Source organism: Chanodichthys erythropterus, chromosome 8, assembly GCF_024489055.1.
Source record: "Chanodichthys erythropterus isolate Z2021 chromosome 8, ASM2448905v1, whole genome shotgun sequence".
NCBI lineage: Eukaryota > Metazoa > Chordata > Actinopteri > Cypriniformes > Xenocyprididae > Chanodichthys > Chanodichthys erythropterus.
The window spans coordinates 40,091,260-40,112,652 of record NC_090228.1 but is presented as its reverse complement, the minus strand read 5'-3'; the positions used below and the strand labels follow the sequence as shown (position 1 = coordinate 40,112,652).

General features: G+C 44.7%; 2 pseudogenes; one reads left to right on the top strand and one right to left on the bottom strand.

Annotated features, from left to right (window-relative positions):
* Window positions 1-672: 672 nt before the first annotated feature.
* On the top strand, window positions 673-9,762 carry LOC137024930 (piggyBac transposable element-derived protein 3-like; annotated as a pseudogene).
* A 1,270-nt stretch (window positions 9,763-11,032) lies between these two features.
* LOC137024935 (NACHT, LRR and PYD domains-containing protein 12-like) overlaps window positions 11,033-21,393 on the bottom strand; it is a 45,232-nt pseudogene continuing 34,871 nt past the window's right edge.

Here is a 21,393-nt window from a genome sequence, read left to right as displayed (position 1 = left end):
CCAAATATTTGTCACCCTTGGATCAGTATTCTAAAGTGAGAAACATGATAACTCTCTAGTAACTACTGAAGTCTTTGTAAACTTTAGATTTTTTTGTAAAATATTGGATAGTAATAACTCAAGAGTTACTATATAACTCTAAAGGAACTACTTCTTATTTGGATCAGTATTCTAAAGTGTAGATCATGGTAACCCACAAGTAATTACTTAAGTGTTACCAAATATATCATAAGGAATTACTGTCCAAAAACATACAAAGACTTTTACAAAGAGAGTTATCATGCTTTTCACTTTAGAATACTGATCCAAATAATTAGTAATTCCTTCTTAAGTATTTGGTAATATTTCAGTCATTACTAATGGGTTACCATGACCTTTACTTTAGAATTAATTATACATTATGCATTATTCTCATTAATTACGAACACGTAGTAGTTCTCTGGGAGGTATGAAAAAACAGTAGTTACTGATTAGTTAATAGTTAGCTACTTTCAACTGAGCACTATTACTTACTAATTCATTAATCAGAGTTTATTGTTAGTTAATAGCAGTTACTATAGTGTTAATAATGCATTACTCATTTGTTCCTGTGTAGTTATTCCTTAATGAAGGATCAGTATTCTAAAGTGTTACCTTTTTGTTTTGCACTTCACCCGAACTACATTTCCCATCATTCATTGCACTGATTACACACACGGCTGTAGCCAATTACACACCCTACTACATAAGCCATGGACTTTCTCTCTCTCACTGCCGAGTATTTTTTAGTGTTTATGCTGTTTAGTGGAGCTACTTTACAGAACCAGTTCCCAGTCCTTGTCTGAGTTTATAGTTCTTATCATAGTCTGGATTATCCTTTAGCCTAGCCCTCCTGGATATTGCTCTCCACAGAATGACCATGCTCGTCCCTGGATTACTCTTCTGTCTGCCCTCAAATACCTGGAGGCCATTGTCACACCCTTGCCTGTTTTTGACTATGTTTTAGAATAAAGCTTTGCATATGGATCCGCATGCCTCTCATTGCAGTCCCTCCGTAACACTTGACATAAGAGTGAAACTATGTGGTAAGATTCAGGTAAGATTACTTTAATTTCTGCACTTAATTACATAACGTGTAAATTATATAAGTTAAAACTTTTTATTCCAGTGGGTTTATTATAAGAACCCAGTTCTATTAAATCATGATGATAAATGTATGTTTAGTTTTTTCACACTACAATTTTTATAAAATGTTTACAAAACACTAAATGTGTTAGGACATTTTACTTTATATTTCAAAGTGCATTCTGAACACGTGATCTTCTGAAATGCCCACATGTAAAACACAGACACTCCTACCTCTGTAATAAACACGGAGATGTTAGTCCCGTCCGAATCCGTACATAAAATCACAGACGTAGGTTGATAAGAATTGTTACTCAAATGTCGTTTGGAAAACTAGTCCTGTCCGAATAGGGCTTTTGATGAAGTCAGTTTGACGGCTTGGGTTAAAAACGCTTAAATCTGATACATATCCAATCCCTGGACATGCAATCTACGTCTGAACACGCATATCCGATTCCCATTGGAATTCCAAGCCATCACACGGTGAGGGCAATATGTTTGCTCACTAAAAGGTAGCTTTAAGGGTGTATTGTGAAGCAGCCGTGCTTGTATGCGGTTGCACTAAAAATCAAAGCTTTATTATTGAGGTGGGAACTTGTCTATAGATAACTATGTCTAATGTTATCTATTTTTCTAGAAAGAAATTGCGTGCGTTTCACTAGCCTATGTACTGCAACGAGAAATAATGTAATAAATTAATACCGTTATCTGCATATTATGTTGAGTCTCCGAGAGAATTTGCTCCGTTTATGCAGCGTCAGACATCTCCGTCGCTTTTTACTTTCAATTTCTGTAGTGAATACTGACCAATGTTGAGACTTTTTCACCAGCATACATGCACGAAGTTGAAAAACTCTTGCTCAAAGTTGTACGTTGCTTCTTGTGTAATCCGGTTTTTAAGTCTGACGTCACGCGGCAGCGCTTCCGGGTCCAAACGCTCTATTTCATACCACAAGAAAACAACAAATGGTGCTAATATACACACACGATGTGGTGTAATACTACAAAAAATATATAATTATAACCTTTATCTCAGATGGCCAGACAAATCCCAGATGGCCAGACAATGATTCATCTTTTATAAATCATTAAAATATTAATGTCTGTGACGCTGTGAGCACAGAGAATGTTGTGTAGACTGCAAGTATTTAAAATGTTTAACTTTTGAAAATGTTTGTTTATTATTGTCACGGCACGAAGAAAGACAGAAGGTAGATCCAATAGCAGCAATAATTTAATAAGGGCAATTCCAAAACGTAGTCCAAGATACAGGCAGGGGTCAGAATCCATAAACAACAGTCCAAACATAAAACAAGAAACAGGAAACACGAAAACCAAAACGGGAAAACAGTAAACATGAAAACCAGAGAACCAAACAGGAGGGTGACATTCAACAATGAACCACACCTACAGACAGCAAACACTCAAACTAAATAGACAGACACTAATGACCAAATACACAACAGCTGGGTGCAATGATCAGTGCTGATTAGTCCGGGAAGTGTGTATGGGGAATGTAGTCCATGAGACAGGTGGAAATGACAGTCCGGGACGGAGTGCCCTCTAATGGCTGAAGGGCACTCTCACAGGTGATCGCGACGGCAGGCTCTGAGGGCGTGATCGCGACGGCAGGCTCTGAGGGCGCCGACAGGGCAAGGCGCTTCGTTGGCGCTGACAGGGCAGGGCGCTTCGGTGGCGCCGGCAGGGCAGGGCGCTTCGGTGGCGCCGGCAGGGCAAGGCGCTTAGGTGGCGCCGGCAGGTCAAAGTGCTTCGGTGAAGCATGAACAGTCTCTATAGTCGAAGGACCTTGAATGACGGAAGAGGCCCTCTTCCTAATTCTCCTCTGCTTACGAGGGTGAGGCGGTGGCTCACCCAAAATGGACTCACTGACTGGAGCGGGCTCTTGAGTGGACTCACTGGCTGGAGCGGGCTCTGGGTGAGGGTGAGTAGCTGAACGGCCTCTGTGAGAGAGATGGTGGACAAAGCCCCAAAAGTCCAGGGTCTGGAGCCCCTCCATCTCACACCGATGCAAAGGGTCATCAAGGCCTGCATTAAAAATGTCTTTAAGTGCCTCGTCGTTGTATCGCAGTCCCTCTGCCATCGTCCAGAATAAACGCGCAAACTGCCCAACCTCTCTTTCCTCCTGGCGCAGCGCCATCACTGCCCGAACACGAACCATCCGCTCTCTGATGGAGGCTGGGGAGCGGATCCGACTATCCATTCCGCTGGATCTAGGTTGTTGGTTCATTCTGTCACGGCACGAAGAAAGACAGAAGGTAGATCCAATAGCAGCAATAATTTAATAAGAAACAGGAAACACGAAAACCAAAACGGGAAAACAGTAAACATGAAAACCAGAGAACCAAACAGGAGGGTGACATTCAACAATGAACCACACTTACAGACAGTAAACACTCAAACTAAATAGACAGACACTAATGACCAAATACACAACAGCTGGGTGCAATGATGAGTGCTGATTAGTCCGGGAAGTGTGTATGGGGAATGTAGTCCATGAGACAGGTGGAAATGACAGTACGGGACGGAGTGCCCTCTAATGGCTGAAGGGCACTCTCACAGGTGATCGTGACAATTATGAATAAATAGCGCTCATAAACGGCCGTCATTTGCATTCTCAAGTGAAACGAGTCGAGGCTTGGACCCGGAAACGGCGTTCCTTACGTCATTACTTAACAAGCGGATATCCATCGGCTCCCCCTCTCCTTTTATTTTTTATTTATTTATTTATTTATTTTAATTATAAACTTACAACATATATGTCACAGATCCCGTGTTTCCCTGGACTCCATATCCCATGATCCACCTGTTCTCCACACCTGCACTCACTTCCCTCGTCAGCCCCCCATCATCACGGATCACCTGCACCTGGACTCTATTATCTGCACTCCCTTTATAATGCACTCACTCCCTGCACTCCTTGTCCGTTCTCTGTTTAAGTTATGTGTATGTTTGGTGTTCCTGCCCTGTATCTATTAAAGAAGTATCTATATTGTGGAAATCCGTATCTGCCTCATCTCTCTACACCAGCAACCGTAACAAATATAAATATATATATATATATATATATATATATATATATATACACAGACAGACAAACTACACAATAAAACAAAACATGCGAAAATATCAAATACAACAAGAGGATAAGGGGGAGTTATATCTCAGAATTACATTGACTTTAAGGGGTGTTTGATATTTTCCTTTACTTTTCTTTCCCTTCGTCTCTCCTCATATGCTTCTGTCAACACTGTAATATCATTAGTAGTTATGCTAATAATAGAAATATTATGGGGTTTGGCATTGATTGGGCTATTTATGATCGTTCCTGGGGGCGGGGAAGAAAGAATCCTACCATCCTACCATTCTCCTTTTAAAATGGAAAGATTTACAATATTATGACAAAGGGATACATACGCCACTGCCTGTTGGCATACATCTTTACAATTAAAGATGTGAACATGAACTTGCGCACTGTGTAATGCGTGTCAGCATGTGCTCCAGAGACTTCTGAATACACTTGATAAAGTAGTCGGATTTAAGCATTTACATGGTCATTTTTTGCTATTGGATCGGATTAGAAAAGGAATAAACCACCCCTTCCAAACGGATCGATTAAGGTGTTTACATGAATGTTTATCAATCCGATTACAAATGGATTATTTTGGTGCATGTAAACGTAGCCACTGTAGCCACTCTCTCTCTCGCGTGTTCTCCCTAGCTCGCTCGAATTCATAAAAAAGTATGGAATTGTAAAACTAATAATTGTAGATAAATTATCAAATGCAAATTACCTTTATTTTCTGGTCTATATCCATTCATTTAGTTGCGTCTAAAGTGAATATAAACATGCTGGCCAAAAAATCAGATATGGTCAATAGATCGTATCTGTGCATTAAGACTTGCAGTGTAAATGCAGCCTTTGTCCTAAATGAGATACAGTTTCAACAGTATAAAAACCTATGACGAGTGTGTGTATACATTTGCATACTCCTGCTGTAATCCTGATCTCTCCTCCATGATCCACACTAAAAAAGAAACACACAGTGTCACAGTTAATCAGTAAACACACATACATACATTCACTCTCTATTACACGGACACGTGCGCGCACGCACACACACACACGTTTGTTTGTCTATATTAGTCACTTCCATTGTCCTTATATCAGGTTAGTAATTCACACACAGCAGTACAGGGCTGTTAGCACATATTTACGATTATGATTTGTAATTGCACCTGAAAGTTGCATAAATGTATGTTTTTTTTCCCCAATTTTCTTTCACTTGATTTCTTGCAGGAAATTAATATTGTAATAATGAAATATTGTTTTAGGTTATCATCAAAGCCCTGTCTGTTTCGTTGTAGATCATTAGATGGTCATTCTGCCTCAGAATCCAGTCTGAAGTCAGTTTTGAGAAGATCTTTCATGCACAGCCAGCAAATACACCCGTGCGGCCCACCGTGGGCAGGTGTGGGTTCGTGTGGGACAGTGTGGGCACTGCAGGACAAACCCACACTAAAGCCCACAGCAGTTTTGACCTTTCTGGCCCTTGTAAGTGTAAGTTTTAATGATTATGTAAATTTTCATGTAAATAATAACTTTGCATAATACTTGAGACATGCAAATTAATTAATGTATTTATTCTCTTTCTATTTTACGTCTGTTATAAAATTGGCCAATTCGCACGGGACAAGACATCGTAACTCGAATTACACACTGCCGTCACTTCCCTGTCATCATGTGGGTATATATTGCTTCCTGATACCATGTGCACAAACACATATAATCTAAATAAATAAACCATAAATAACAGTTAGGTCCAATTTATTAATTAAATTCTGATTGAATTATGATGGTAATAGGCACTTAGCTAAAGATAAAATTAGTTTTTAGTTTTGTTCTTTTTTACTGTGAATGGTATGTGGAAAATACCTGAGGTTTGCCCCAGACATGTCCCGCCACCTACAACACAAATGAGTGTCTTCAAGTGCTTCCATGCTTGAAAAATGCGCAGAAAACTACATTTAAACAGAAAATGGTGGAATTTTACTGTACATATTTACAGCGGGTCTATTTGAACCGGATTATTATTACCTGAGGTAATTTTTCTGGACCTTTTTACAGAAGGTAAAAGTCGCCGTAATCTTCACTGACATTGTCCGTAATGATTACTGAGATGACACATTCGGAAGGGACTAAAATCACAGAAGCTCTGGTAATAATTACTTTACCCCACCTCCCCATGTAAAACGAATCTCGTCCGAACAGGGTTTTTATTGTATGTGTGTGCATTTGTATGAGAGAGAGTAGGAGAAAGCAAATGAAAAGTTATTTTGTAGGAAAATCATGGAAATGGTTAATGATTCATATTGTAATTTTGTTATATTATTTTGTTTGGTCAGTGTCTACTTCAGAATGAAACATTTAATAGCCTGGAGACTAGAGCTAAACCTCTGTAAATTCTCAACAAGAACTTTTGTAAATGAATGAAAGAAACAAAGTGTAACTGGTTTGTAATAAGTTAAGATTGCAATCCTTTTTTTGGAGTTGTTTAAACCACTCCCCTCCAAAAGTTCGTCTGCTATGAGCGAGAGATGGAGAGGAGGAGCGCTAAAGTAAAACTCTGCCCTCTTTTCAATATTCCATTTCACTTGAAAATATGTCACAACACTGGAGAAAAGTGGTTTGCAACTTCAGGTTCACAGGGACTTTAACATTAATCATGCTAATGGTATCTTTGTAAGACTGCCGACTCTATTGAAGAGTAGCATGGGAAAACAAATGTCTAACTTTTGACTTTTAACATTTAAAAACAGATTCCAAATTCCAAAGCTTGTATACAATCTCTACAAGCATAATATAGCATATATGTGCAGTCAGATAAAATAAGCCTAGAATATGAATGCAACTGTGAAATTTTGTCTAAGGGAGGAAAATGCATGCCCTTAATGTGAAACTGTGTGTTGCATTATTCTAGGATCTTGTCTACATATATCACATCTTGTCTGTTTTTCTCCCATTTTCTGCTTGTCTGTACAAGGTAAGCTTGGCTATTGAGACCCTGCGACCTCATATGAAAACATTACATTTTTGCCTCTTGACATAATGATAGTCAGTTTTGTAAATCTTAGACCTGTTGGCCACATTTAGGGACACTGCCCACACCATCTTGTGGTGATATCACAACATTTCACCACTGTCAGTGAGAACAAAATGGCTGGAATTTCAGCAAAAAACTTCTACCCCAGTTCCTGAAAGAAAAATGACCCAGGTAAAAAATCTATTCAAATTATATGAATGAAACAAATGTATTTATGTACAATACTGTCTCTATCATCATATGGGGATTAAAATTTGACATATTTTAGAAATAGTACCACTCTAGGACATCAGTAAATGTGAAGCACTCGTTTGAGGACATTGGGACTATATAACGTTATTTTTTCTACCATGTGGTTAGCTAAACATGGGAATATTTAGATGGATCGCATTGAAAAAACAACATTTGTCTGTGTGTGTGTGTGTGTGTGTGTGAGCAGAGTAAATCATGGTAAATCATAGTAAATAATACTACAATATGGTTTATCAAGGTGAATCATGCTAGAATCCTGGTAAATCATTCTAGTAAATATCGGATATCGGCAGATAGGCCTACTCAAACCCCAGCTGGATCTCTAATTTTTTTTTATGTTATTACAGCAAAACTTTCATTGTCAAGAGCATAACAATTGCTCATGGCAATTGCAAACAACTCTGAGGTGGAGGACCTCTCAGATGGGAAAGATAATGATCCTGCTGTGGACGAAGTCATTTTACAAGATGTTGACCTCATGGATGAGCATCCTGATTTTTCGCCACCTGATTCATCAGGAGATGATTCCGGTGAAGAGTACACACCACCTGATGCAGCTGAAGATACTGACTCTGAGAATGAAAGTCAGCCAAATCATCCACAAGTGCACAGACGTGGACGTAAACAACAGCATATTGAGAATGATGAGCTGCATGAGGACGATCAGAGACATGGAGAGCCCAGACCAGAACCAAGGAATGCTGGACGTGGGGAACGCTGGAGGTCTGCTCCATTTAGACCAAATTTGGTCCAGTTTCATGATGGAGATGATGGACTGAAAGAATAACAGGTTGGCAGCCACTGAATTATGTGGAGCAGTACATTGACTTAGACCTGATGACACTCATTGCTGACTGCACAAATGCCATATCACTGGGTAACAGTGGGAGATCTCTCAACTTCGGTAGATGGGATTTATCACTTTTTTGGAGCAGCAATCTTTGTCTTGCGTGCCTTATCCACAGATAAGGATGTTTTGGTCCAATGCCCTACAAATCCCCGCCATTAGTAACACGTCACATGATCGCTTCTTCAAACTTAGGAGCCATCTGAAAGTAGTTATTGACTATGATGTACCAGAAGATAAGAGGGAAACCAACAAATTCTGGAAGGTGAGGCCTTTTATGGACCGTATACTTACCGGCTGCCGCCTTCAGGTTCGTCCAGAATGCGTCTCAATAGACGAACAGATGATCCTGTTTACAGGGGCCTGTCCATTCCAACAATACGTGCCACTAAAGCCAAATCCAGTGGGAATGAAGAACTTTGTGCTGGCATCTGTGGATGGACTATTGCTAGACTTTGAAATCTATCAAGGTTCAAAAACCTTGGCTTCGAGGGTTAAGGACTCAGATGGATTGGGTCTAGGAACACTAGTCATCAAACATCTTTCCGAAACCCTCACTGCTGGCACACAAGTGTATTGTGATCGATTCTTTACCACCATACAAGCAGCTAACCACATGCTGAAGGATGATATTTATCTTACTGGTAAAATGATGAAGGGCCGAGTCAAACAAGCAATGAACAAGTTACCAGATGACAAAACCCTGAAACACCAAGGGAGAGGTGCCGTCTCCACAGTAACCAGGGCAGATGGGAAACTATGCGTGGTCAAATGGTATGACAACAAGCCAGTTGTGATGCTCTCCACTGTTCACTCAGAGCAGCCAGAAGATACTTGCCAGCGGTGGTCCAAGAAGGGAAAAAAGTATGTGACCGGGACAAGACCAAGCATTGTGCGCGAATACAACTCAAAGATGGAAGGTGTAGACATGTCAGATAGAAAGATTAGCTACTACCGAATGTCTGTGCGGACGAAGAAGCGGACAATTCGCATGCTGATGCATTTCATGGATCTTGCCCTTGCCAACAGCTGGCTGCTGCATCGCAGAGATAACCAGGAAAATGGCACCCCAAGGAAATCTATCATGAAGTTTCTTGAGTTTCGCATGGTAGTGGCTCAGGTATTCCTCAGCAAGTGTGATGTTCTTCATGAAGGTGCTCATGTCACAGAAGAAGAGAATGAGAACGGACACCTTCCACCACCAGGCAAAAAAACTTGGGTCGCTCCAATCCCCCATATCTCAGTCTGTTCCAGTGCTGCTCATCTCCCGGAGATGGTGGCCTTGAAAAACCCCATGTGTTGCAGAGCACAAGGCTGCACTGGGAAATCCCGTGTGCGATGCATGACATGCAATGTGCATCTGTGCTTGCAAAGTAAACGAAAATGCTTTGTAGCATTTCACACCGGCCAATAGGGGCTATTCCAGACAGGCTGGAAAGATAAAGGCAGCTAGTTAGAAAAAAAAGCCACAGTTCAAAGGCTGCTCAGCTAAAGTGCAAACTGTAACAATTGAATTCAGCAGTTTTATTACCCTTGTTTCAGGCTGTTTACATTTTAGCCATGTTTCAGGCTGTTTACATTTTATGTAGGCTTTACACTCTGATGTTTACATTTTCAAATAAACTGTGAAAATGTGTCAAATTAACTTTTTGTACCAATGGAGTCTATGTGTGTCATACAGTAAGATAGACCCACTGTACTCATATGAGGACATTCATTTTTGAGAGAACTACTTATTGTATTAAACTGACATTTTGAATTTTGACTAATTAGGACCTTCTGGCCCCAACAGCAAATAATATTTCAAAAAGTTATGATAGACCCACAGTCCTCACATGAGGAGATATTTTTCTGCAAAAACTACTTCCTGTACAAATACAAATTTTAGGTATTATACTTATTAGGTCCTACATAGCAAATAGCAAGAATAATTATAGCAAGAATAATTATAAAATGCACACCAGGCAAACTCTCGGGCCTCAGGAGGTGTGTACTTTGAATTTGGTGCTGCAATTTCATTTTCTTAAACCAATTTTTGTCTTATATGGGGAAGAACACTTGATTGTGATGCTGTTGTGTGTGCAATGCTCATCGGACAAATCAAGCAATGCTAACCGCACAAAATGAAAGTCTCAAAATCCAAATGAATCAAGTAAGATCGACTCAGAAACTAGTCAATGAATGGACATGTGTCAACTGCTCCACAAATTCAGATCTTTCTCATTGCACAAACCAATTCTGACTACATTCTAACGCACATTTGTGAATTTGTCAAATAAATGGGTAGTTGTGCACACATTAATATTTAGCACCATACTAATTCATTGGTAGTTGTTCGTGTGTGGGTTGTGAAATCCTTGAAAACCGCAAAAAGAAAGTCTCAAAATCCAAATGAATAAATGTGATTAACTCAGAAACAACGTCAATGAATGCATATATGTCACCTGATCTACAAATGCACATTTTTATTGCATGCACAAATGATGATGCACTAACATTGGTATTCACAAAAGTGTCTCTTTTTGTACAAAAATTGATGCACATTCATTTAATTCTGCTTTTTGCACACATAAGTTGAAAGGCATTTGGTTGTGCATCGTAAAACATTTGTGCAAAATTTATCAAGTATGTGGATAATTGTGCATGCATTCGATCATACAATCAGTTTGAGTCTAATTTCATCCCATAGAATCTACAGTCTGATTCATCAACACAGTTTCACTGATGTTCCAGTACTAACATGAAACCCAGGATAGAGCGGTTGAGTGAATGTGGTCTAGACTGTGTGGATGAGGCTCATTGTGTCTCCAGAGATGCTGTAGAAGGACAGAGTTCCTGCACTGTGATCCACATACACTCCTATTCTACTGCTGATGGACTTTACAATGAGTTCAGTCCATATTTTTTTGTGTATGAATGAGTATCTGGAGGAAGAGCAGAACAAACTCCAGGAATGATCATTATGTCCAAACAAACACTTATTACCCGAATCCTTCCTCCTGATGCTCTTATATGACACTGATATTAACACATCTTTCCCACTCCACTCAATCTCCCAGTAACAGCGTCCACACACACTCTCTCTACACAACACCTGAGTATTATATCCTTCAAATCTGTCTGGATGGTCAGGATACGACTGGACAGTGTCAGTAATCACTCTGTTCCCCTCAGACAAATGGAGGCGTTTATGTGTTGTGTTCAGATCCAGAGTGAACTAATGGGAATCTGATGGAGAGAAAACACAAGCAACCAATGTTCCCATTCAGTCGGTCACGTTCGACGTACGTCGGACAGACCGACGAATAGGAATCTCGCTAGAGAGGCCAATCTACTTCGAGTGTAACTAAACGAGCCAATGCACATTGGCATGCAATCATATGCATCAGCTGCTTACCTCGCAGCGCGGGTATATAATGAGCAGCAGGTGCGTTGCATCTTCAGCTTTTCGCTTCGGAGCCAAACCTTCCATGAAGACAGCTACTGAAAGGGAGTGTGGTGAACGAGTCTCTCTTCAAGACGTCTCTTTGTTGCGAGGTGCAGGCGGACAGCGCAGCAGCGGGGCCGATTCTCCTTTTGTTTTTATTTTTGCCTTTTGTTTGATTGAGCAAAGCTGTAATCAGCGTGAAGGCCGTTCTCACGGCTGGTGAAACGGTGTGCCAAGAGCGCTAAAAAGCTGTTGTTACAGTTGGTAAGAGGAGCGCCTTCAAGGAGAGTGCACACGACAGGCTGCACATTCCCTGTCTGTGCTGCAGCGGCTATTCCCCTGCGTGCTTCAGCACCTAAAAGAGTCAGTCCTTGAAAGAGCTAACACGAGTAGTTCGTGTCTTTTTAAAGATGTCGGCTTGGGCTTAAGGCACGCTGAGGCAGCGTTTGTGGATGAGTCATGTACCCATTGTGGGATGATGACCATCGCGGAGTTGCGGTCGAGACTCCACTTTCTGCAAAGGGGTGGAGTCCCGGTCCCGACGCCTCGCTCCAATCCTCCTCAGAGGGTTGCTGCGAGCGGCGGGGCTGGTGACTTGAGGATAACGGTGAGCGTGCTTCCTTCGGGGAACCAACCCCCTAGGAACCCTCCCCCCTCGTGCGCTCCGCAGCCAGTAGAGCTGCCCGCGGAACGTGGTGGACCACCCCAGAGGTGTGTACCATCCGTTTCCTTCGGAGCTCCCCCAGACGACCGGATGTCGATCGCTGCATCGGAGGGTGAGCCTGATACTTCTGGGGAGGATGAGTCGGCGCAGTTGCCTCCTTCGGGGGTGACAGCTGTGCCCGACACGGACCCGGAAATGATGGCTATGCTTTCCCGGGCCGCCAACAGGGTCGGGCTCGTGTGGAGTCCTCCACCGTGTCCCGAACCCTCGAGGTTGGATGACTGGTATCTCGGGGTGGCCAGGGCTGGTTCTCAGCCCCCCACCCCAGTGCCCTTCTTCCCAGAGGTGCATGAGGAGCTCACAGGCACGTGGACGGCACCTTGTACTGCCCGAAACCGTGTCGGTGGGTCCTCCTTCCTTCACCACCCTTGATGGCGGGGCAGCGAAGGGTTACACGCGCATACCCCCTGTGGAGCGGGCCGTTGCTATGCAACTGTGCCCTAACTCCACCTGGCGGGGGGAGCCGTCTCTCCCTTCCCGGGCCTGTAAGTACTCGTCGGATCTTACCGGCAAGGCTTATCAGGCCTGTGGGGAAGCTGCCTCTGCCTTACACGCTATGGCGTTGTTGCAGGTCCATCAGGCCAAGGCACTGAGGGACCTGCACGAGGGTGGTCATGATCCACAAGTTCTCCAGGAACTTCGTGCCGCGACGGACCTCGCGCTTCGAGCGACGAAGGTTACGGCGCGGTCAGTGGGTCGTGCGATGTCCACTATGGTGGTCCAGGAACGCCATCTCTGGCTGTGTCTTGCGGACATGAGGGATACCGACAAGGTCAGGTTTTTTAATTCCCCCGTGTCCCAGACCGGCCTTTTCGGCGACGCGGCCGAGAACTTTGCCCAACAGTTCTCGGCTGTACAAAGGCAGTCTGAGGCCATCAGTCACATCCTGCCGAGGCGGTCAGCTGCTGCACCTCCACCGCCGGCGGCACCTCAGACTACCCGTCGCCGAGGGCGCCCCCCTGCAGCCGCCCCCGCTCCCGCACCCCAGCAGCAGCAGCCTCCATCCAAGCGGCGCCGTGGAGCCGGTCGCGGGCGGGGTGCCCAGCCCGTCCAGCCACCCCCCAAGAAAAAGGGTGGCAAGGCCAAGTCCAAGCGGCCCTAGGACGGGCGACCCGGAGATGGAGGGGACTGCTCTTCAGGAGGTGGTGACTGCACCGCTCCTTCCCCCGGAGGAGGGCCGGGTGGAGAATCTTTTGTTGTTTCCTTTTGTTCCGCCGCTGGCTCAACAACCAGCGGTACCCAAATTTTCAATAAAAGAGCAGTTTCCTTTATCTCCGGGTCCGAAGAGGGCTCGGAGAGCAGTGGGAGGGCTAGAACCTCACCACTCTCATCCACCTCTTCTGTCGCCAGCGGACAGCAGCGAGCAGCAGGTAAGCAAATCCTCGACTGCTCCCTCTGTCCACCCGTGGAAGCAGGTAAGTGTTGCACAGCACACTGTGACCCCGCTTCGGGCCGCCTCACACAGAGAGCCTCCCGGGCCGCGTCCCTGCGTTCCACCTCGCTGCCCCGCGGCGGGTACCCCGGTGGTCCCCTTGGTGCTACTGGTGCTGTCTCTGGGAGCCTGGCTAGCGCTCCCCAGTCCGTCTCGCTGGCTCCTCCGGACCATCAGGCTCGGCTATGCGATTCAGTTCGCCCGGCGTCCCCCCAAGTTCAGGGGCGTCCTCTTCACTTAAGTGAAAGATGTCGATGCCCCTGTTCTGCGTGCGGAGATCGCAGTCCTACTGGCGAAGGACGCGATAGAGCCGGTCCCTCCAGCCGATTTGAGGTCAGGGTTCTACAGCCCCTACTTCATTGTACCCAAGAAAAGCGGCGGGTTACGACCGATCTTGGACCTGCGAGTTTTGAATCGGAGCCTTCACAAGCTACCGTTCAAAATGCTTACGCAGAAACGCATTTTCGAGTGCATCCGTCCCCAAGATTGGTTTGCAGCGATCGACCTGAAGGACGCGTACTTTCATGTTTCGATTCTTCCGCGACACAGGCCATTCCTGAGATTCGCGTTCGAAGGTCGAGCATATCAGTACAGAGTCTTACCCTTCGGGCTGGCCCTGTCTCCCCGCGTCTTCACGAAAGTCGTGGAGGGAGCCCTTGTTCCCATGAGAGAACAGGGTGTTCGCATTCTCAACTACCTGGACGACTGGCTCATTCTAGCACAGTCTCGGGATCAGTTGTGCGAACACAGGGACTTAGTGCTCAGGCACCTCAGCCAGTTGGGGCTTCAGGTCAACTGGGAGAAGAGCAAACTCGCCCCAGTGCAGAGGATCTCTTTTCTCGGTATGGAGTTGGATTCGGTCGAACGGGTAGCACGCCTCACAGAGGAACGTGCTCGGTCGGTGTTGAACTGAATACGTTCAATGGCAGGACAGCGGTCCCACTGCAGTTTTTTCAGAGGCTCCTGGGGCATATGGCGGCTGCAGCGGCTGTAACACCGCTCGGTCTGCTTCATATGAGACCGCTTCAGCACTGGCTTCACGGCCGAGTCCCGAGATGGGCGTGGCAACGCGGCACGTTCCGGGTGCCAATCACTCAGGAGTGCCGCCGTACCTTCAGCCCGTGGTCGGACCCCTTGTTTCTTCGGGCAGGAGTGCCCCTAAAACAGGTGTCCCGGCATGCTGTGATGTTCACAGATGCTTCTGCCACCGGCTGGGGTGCCACGTACAACGGGCATGCAGTGTCAGGGGTTTGGACGGGGTTTGGACGGGACCCCATCTGCATTGGCACATCAATTGCCTCGAGTTGCTGGCAGTACGCTTTGCGCTGAGCCGCCTCAAAGGCCTGCTTCGCGACAAGCATGTACTGGTCCGTACGGACAACACTGCGACCGTTGCGTACATCAACCGCCAAGGTGGTCTACGCTCCCGTCGCATGTCGCAACTCGCCCGCCATCTCCTCCTGTGGAGTCGGAAGCATCTGAGGTCGCTTCGCGCCATTCATGTCCCCGGTGTGCTCAACCGTGTGGCCAACGAGCTATCACGAGCTGCACTGCCCGGAGAGTGGCGACTCCACCCCCAGGTGGTTCAGCTGATCTGGAGAGAGTTCGGAGAGGCTCAGGTAGACCTGTTTGCCTCACCAGAATCCTCCCACTGCCAGTTGTTTTACTCTCTGACCGAGGGAACACTCGGGACAGATGCACTGGCTCACAGCTGGCCCCGGGGCCTGCGCAAATATGCGTTTCCCCCAGTGAGCCTACTTGCACAGACCCTGTGCAAAGTCAGGGAGGACGAGGAGCAGGTGCTTACGCCTCGAAGTGGAACTTGTTCGTTGAGTGGTGTTCTTCTCGCCGAGAAGACCCCCGAAGATGCTCGATCGGAGTCGTGCTTTCCTTCTTGCAGCAAGGGTTGGAGCGTAGGCTGTCCCCCTCCACCCTCAAAGTCCATACTGCTGCCATATCCGCTTACCACGACCACATAGATGTCAAATCTGTTGGTCAGCACGACCTGGTCACCAGGTTCCTTTGAGCCTTTGCTGTCAGCAGACTTAAATATTCTCTCTATGAAGACTTTGCTGCTGGTGGCATTGGCCTCCATCAAGAGGGTAGGGGACCTGCAGTCATTTTCGGTCGACGAATCGTGCCTAGAGTTCGGGCCGGGTGACAGCCACGTGGTACTGAGACCCCGGCCTGGCTTCGTGCCCAAGGTTCCTACCACTCCCTTCAGGGACCAGGTAGTGAGCCTGCAAGCGCTGCCCTCGGAGGAGGCAGACCCAGCCCTGGCTTTGCTCTGTCCAGTTCGCGCCTTGCGACTGTACTTAGACAGAACTCGAAGCTTCAGGACCTCAGACCAGCTCTTTGTCTGTTACGGAGGCCAGCAGAAGGGAAAGGCTGTCTCCAAGCAGAGGATGGCCCACTGGATAGTAGATGCCATCGCCCTGGCTTACCAAGCTCAGGGCGTGCCCTGCCCGCTCAGGTTGCATGCCCACTCCACGAGAGGTGTGGCATCCTCCTGGGCGCTGGCTCGTGGCGCCTCGCTAACAGACATTTGTAGAGCTGCGGGCTGGGCGACACCTAACACGTTCGCTAGATACTATAGCCTTCGTGTCGAGCCGGTCTCCTCCCGTGTTCTCGCCTCAGGTCAGAGGCACGGAGAGGCCCCGGCTTAGTGTCGGCTTGCTGCGATACATGCGCATTCTATTCTCCAGAGAGTCCCTACGGGCAGACCCTGTTGAGTCCTCCGGTTACCCTTCGGCAGCCGACGTGGCGGAGCGTCTGGCACCAGGCCTATACTCCGTTGTATCCTTGAGAACCGGGTTTAGGCTGGGTTCCATATGTGTAACCCTACGGGGATCCCATATGGCTTTTTCCACGGCTGCTCCTAAACGAAGCCCGTGTCTTTCCCTCTGGGAGAACCCATCTCTCATCGAGTGGAGTCACCCCAGTTCTTCCATATGTTGTACAACCTACAAGGTTAGTCCATATGTACTTATCCATATAACTCCTTCGGGGAAGGATATGGCTTCCGCAGCGTTCCTTATCGCATGTAAGGCTACGCTTTCCAGCGTTATCCAATTGTCGCACTGAGTGGGTTTTGGGAACAACAGTGATCGACCCTCTCTGCGTGAGCCTGGTCCCACCGTCCTTAGGCAAGGGGGTTCAGGTGGCTCACGACAGAGCGCTGGAAGAGGGCAGCTCCTGTGGCGCTTTGGTAGGGATTCCTATTCGTCGGTCTGTCCGACGTACGTCGAACGTGACCGACTGAATGGGAACGTCTCGGTTACATAGGTAACCCTCGTTCCCTGAAGGAGGGAACGGAGACGTACGTCCCGTCGCCACAGGCGTTGTCCTGCTGATGCTGCCGCCTGCTCGGTTCGGCTCCTCAGCGAAAACCTGAAGATGCAACGCACCTGCTGCTCATTATATACCCGTGCTGCGAGGTAAGCAGCTGATGCATATGATTGCATGCCAATGTGCATTGGCTCGTTTAGTTACACTCGAAGTAGATTGGCCTCTCTAGCGAGATTCCTATTCGTCGGTCTGTCCGACGTACGTCTCCATTCCCTCCTTCAGGGAACGAGGGTTACCTATGTAACCGAGACGATAATAATGCACTTAAGAAATGTCATTCTTATATCTTTACAATTAAAGTGTTTAATATATTTATTTAATTTTAAATTTATACATACAAAAATAAATAAATAAATAAATAAATAAATAAAAATAAAATAAATAGGAACCCTTCCACAAAAACACAATCCCCTGTGCCCGCTGTCAATTGCACACAAACAAAAATACAAATAAACAAAAAGAACAGACCCACAGTGATAAAGTCAGCCAGAATATACTATACAAAAATAAGTTACTCTTTCACCTTTGTAGATGGTTGATCAAAAAAGTTTAAGAAAGGCCTCCAAACCTGGTTTTTTTCTTTTTCTGAGCCCCTCAGAACAAAAACTTCCATTTCAAAAGGATCAAGCGTCGTGCCAACAAAGTTGAAAAAACCATGAGCCTAAGACCCCCAGCAGGCAATGTTAAACTCCTTGTATTGACCCCGAAAAGAAATAATAATGGATTCAATGTTGTTTTGACTCAAGTACACAAGTCAGTGCTTCACAGATACCTCCCCAAAATTAATGTAGTTTAGGACAAAACCAGAACATGTGTATTAGAGTGGCCTCTGCTGTTTTACACCGATCACAGGTAGGGTCAAGTTGAGGATAAATCTTAGCTAGTTTTGATTTATGAAGATGTACCCGATGAACCACTTTAAACTCAATAAGACGAATGAATCTTCCTCAAAACATCCCCCAATCTGATTCACTGATGCTAATTTGTAGATCCTGCTCCCAGGACTTCTTAATAGCAAACATAGAAGGGGAGTCTAAACGTGAAATCAAACCGAGAAATGTTTAAATAGCCTTTTTTTGGTGGGGTTAAAGATCATCACATCATCTATCACGTTATTAGGAGGCTTGTCAGGGAACCCCGGGATGGAACCTGAAATAAAGTGCTGGACCTGTAAATATCTAAAAAAATTAGAAGCCGGTAGATTGTATTTATAAAATAACTGCTGAAAGGATGCAAATTTGTTGTCTAAAAATAAATCATTAAATAATTTCAGTCCTTTCCGCTGCCGCCCACGAAACATGGCATCCAGCATTGATGGCGGGAAAAAGTTATTAGATGCTATTGGAGTTAACAAACTCATCCTTAAAAGACCAAAGTGTTTTCGAAACTGAACACATATTTTAATAGAATTTTGAACAATAGGGTTTGCTAATTGTCAGGTTTTTAGCTAGCGGAATTGATGCACCAATTACAGCCGGCAGCGACAGGGAGTCAGAAGAGAGCCTCTCCATCTCCACCCATGCAGACCCACTGTTGTCCGAGTAATGCACCCACAAGGACAAACAACATAGATTGGCAGCCCAGTAATAATAGAGAAAATTTGGAAGAGCCAGACCACCATCTTGTTTCAATTTCTGCAAATGTTCTTTACGCAAACGTGCCGTTTTGCCATTCCAAATAAATGATGAAACTATAGAATCAAGCCTCTTAAAAAAAACATTGACTTTGAAATAAGTATAAGTATCTAGGTAGTATAGACATTTTGACCACATTCACCCTCTTGACTGGGGTGAGGAAAAGAGGTGACCATTTAGACAATTCCTGTTGAATTTTCAATTGCAGTTTAGTGAAATTTTCTTTGAAAAGGTCACAAAATTTCATTGTAACAAAAATACCAAGACAGGCAAAACTATACTTAGCAATCTTAAAAGGTGCAGTAATTTTGGCTAAAACAGAATCAGCTAGATTAAGTGGGAGTAATTCACTCTTGTGCACGTTCAGTTTATAACTTGACACCTCCCCAAATTTAGTCAGAAGATCCATAATATGAGGAATAGTCGTTTCAGCCCTAGAGACAAACAGCAGGAGATCATCGGCATAAAGAGACAATTTGTGCTCAGTGCCCCACCTCAAGATGCCGCGAATAGACTGATTACTTCTTATAGCTATGGCTAATGGCTCAATTGCTAACACAAAAAGGAGGGGGCTGAGGGGACAACCGTGACGGGTGCCGCGATATAAACTGAATGGTTTTGATTAAGTGTTGTTGGTGAGCACCATAGCTGAAGGGCAGGCATACAAAAGCCTCACCCACGATAAAAAGGAACTGCCGAACCCGAATCTACGCAAAGCCTCAAAAAGATACTCCCATTCCACTCTATCGAACGCCTTCTCTGCGTCCATAGAGAGATGGCATTCAGACTCAGTTACACTAGGAGTATACATGATGTTAAGTAAACGACGAATACTAAAAAAAAGAGCGCCAATTTTTAACAAAACCTGTTTGGTCACGAGATACAATGTTGGGCAGAACTCTCTCTAAACGGCAGGCCAAGACTTTGGCCAAGATTTTATAGTCACTCTTCAAAAGTGAAATTAGCCTGTAAGATCCACATTCTAAGGGGTCTTTATCCTTTTTTGGGAGCAATGTAATGCAAGCCTGGTTTAGACTATCCGGAAGAACCCCTCTGTTAAGAGAGTCTGTGTACAATGTGGCCAAGATGGGGGTTCATTTATCAGAAAATGTTAAATAAAACTCATTCGGCAAACCATCTGGGCCTGGTGACTTGCGAGACTGTAAAGATTTAATTGATGCCAAGATCTCCTGCTGCTGTATAGGTGCATCCAAGGCTGAGACCTCATCAAGAGACAAAGTTGGTATATACAGGCCTCTAATGAAGTCAGAGAGAAGGTTATAATTACAGGTATTATTACAGGGAGTGCAGAATTATTAGGCAAGTTGATTTTCTGATCATATTTTTTTTCCAAGCACATTTTACCAATTCCAATCCACATCAATCTTAATAACTACTATTAATATTGTTTTTAATCATTTATAAGTGATATATAATTGTTCATGAAGGCTGGAAATGAAGAATGCCCTATATTCAGGTGTGCAGAATTATTAGGCAGGTTTTCTTTTACAGATAAAATGAGCCAAAAAAGAGATTTAACTCAGACTGAAAAGTCACAAATTATTAAATACTCATGAGAAGGATGCAATACTAATGTAATACTAGAAATTGCAAAGTTAAAGCATGACCATTGGAAAGTGAAATGCTCATTGGGTCAGCGGGGTCATACAAAAACAGCTGGAGAAGAAAAGACACGTTAACTGCAAAATAATTAAGAATTAAGGTGAAGAATTAAGTGTGAAACCATCAGGAACCCTTTAGTCTCCAGCGCCACCATTTCCCAGTACTGAAACCTACCTGGAGTCTTCAGAAGTGTGAGGTGTCAGGATCTCAGAGACTTAGGTTAGGTGAAGAATCCTAAAAAATGACCCGCTCTTAATAACAATCACAAGCTGAAGTGTTATAAAATACATGAAGACTGGGTTTTTATAGGCCTTATAGACAGACAGCTTGAGAGTGACTCCTGAAGGACCAGCACCACATCCTCTTGTACCACTGTTTGAAGAATTTATCTTCCAGAATCTGGCAGTAAGGTGTGGGAGTTCACTTTTAGTCCATCTCTTATCCTGAAATGTCCATCTTGCAGAGATGGACTAAATGATCTTCCAAAACTTACTGCCAGATTTTGGAAGATGAATTCTTCAAATAGTGGTACAAGAGGATGTGGTGCTGGTCCTTCGGGAGTCACTCTCAAGCTGTCTGTCTATGAGGCCTATAAAAACCCAGTCTTCATGTATGACTATGACACTTTTGTCTATCAAAATTGCAACACTTCTCGCTTTACCCTGAAAAGTTGAGTGAAAAAGCTGCCCCACCCATCCACATTTCAATCGGGCAATATCCGAGGTTGTGTTTCTTGAATAAATGCTATTCCTGCACCCATATTTTTCAAGTGTGTAAGAGCCTTCTTCCTTTTGACTGGGTGGTTAAGGCCTTTAACATTACAGGTGATAATATCAAGTGAGCAAGCCATTAAAGGGCAATATGAACTTTTAAGAAAATA